The 1,342-nt window shown below is 41.1% G+C and overlaps 1 non-coding gene across 1 annotated transcript; it reads right to left on the minus strand.

Annotated features, from left to right (window-relative positions):
• Window positions 1–945: 945 nt before the first annotated feature.
• LOC137203104 (U6 spliceosomal RNA) lies at window positions 946–1,052 on the minus strand. Its single transcript, XR_010932935.1, has one exon. It is a non-coding gene; the product is annotated as a U6 spliceosomal RNA (small nuclear RNA).
• Between the last annotated feature and the right edge of the window lie 290 nt (window positions 1,053–1,342).

The following is a 1,342-nucleotide window of genomic DNA, read 5'->3' on the forward strand; positions in this document are numbered from 1 at the left end:
TGTCCCTCTCTATGCTCCTCTACTCCTCCTATCAATTGCTATTGTAATTTCCTGCGTACTCTTCTCTTTGTCCCATTTGACTCAAAATGTCATGATGGCAACGCTGCATCCACCTTGTTCCACGTGAACAACAGCAGCAGCAGTGAATACTCACTGCATCACACACGGACTCTGTGTCACTCCCTGCGCATATTATCTTAGTTAATACCTATCTCAACCCTATTGTCATCTCCATTTTACAGGCAACAACCTGAGGATGGGAAAATTAATGAACTTGCCTCAGGTCACACTGCTAGGAAGCCCTTAGTGTTAAATTCAGTTTCTGGCACATGGTAGGGTGTTCAATAGAGATTTGTTGAGTGAAAAAAAATAAATGCATGAGTTGCTTTCCTCTCTAGTTTGTCCACAACCTCTCCGGTGGGACTGAAACCACAGTGAGATTCCCTTCCCCTACTCCCATGCTTACTAAGGCTCAGCTTTGACCTCTTCCAAGTTTTCTGGCCCAAAGTAGATGGGCTGAAAGTCCTGACCTTCATATGACTGAACAGCAGCAACTTCTAGAGAAAGGACTAGTATTCCAGCTTGTTTGACAGAGATACTTAAAGGAAAATGAAAATAAGAGAGGAGAGACTGTATGTGTCACATTTTCCGAAGTGTGTACTTTCAGCTTACAGCCTGAGAACCCAGTGTGGGAGAAATAGGGCACGGAATTGTTGCAAAAGACCCTTAAATCCTTAGACATGTCACACATTTTCTGAAAATGGAAATAAGCATTATTTTCCACTTCTAGATATACTATTGAATTTACTGCTGTCACAACCAATAAAGCGTGAGCTCATTTAAAATTATTATCGAATCCATATTAGCTTCCCATCATCTCATTCAGTAAGTACAAACTGCAGCTCTAAAACATTTTGCGGGGTCCAGTGGGATTTTTTTTTTATTAAAAATATGGAACGCTTTACAAATTTGTGGGTCATCCTTGCACAGAGGCCATGCTAATCTTCTGTGTATCGTTCCAATTTTAGTATATGTGCTGCCGAAGAAAGCACCAGTGGGATTTTTGCAGTTATTAGTAGTAATAAAAATTCTAAATATTTATTGACTGGGCAGTGTATTGTCGATGCAGAATACCTCATTTAATTCTCCATCAACCCTTTGCAGTAGATACTATTATTCTCATTTTACACAAAAAGAGCACAAGATATCCTAGAACACCGACAATAATATTTCCTGCTTAATACTGTGATGAAGACAAAACACCTAGGGGACTGCCGGGCCAGTGCCAGAGTGGCAGCAACAAGAAGCGTCCATGGAGGCTCCCAACCCTTGGGTGGTTGGA

Source organism: Pseudorca crassidens, chromosome 11, assembly GCF_039906515.1.
Source record: "Pseudorca crassidens isolate mPseCra1 chromosome 11, mPseCra1.hap1, whole genome shotgun sequence".
NCBI classification, from domain to species: domain Eukaryota; kingdom Metazoa; phylum Chordata; class Mammalia; order Artiodactyla; family Delphinidae; genus Pseudorca; species Pseudorca crassidens.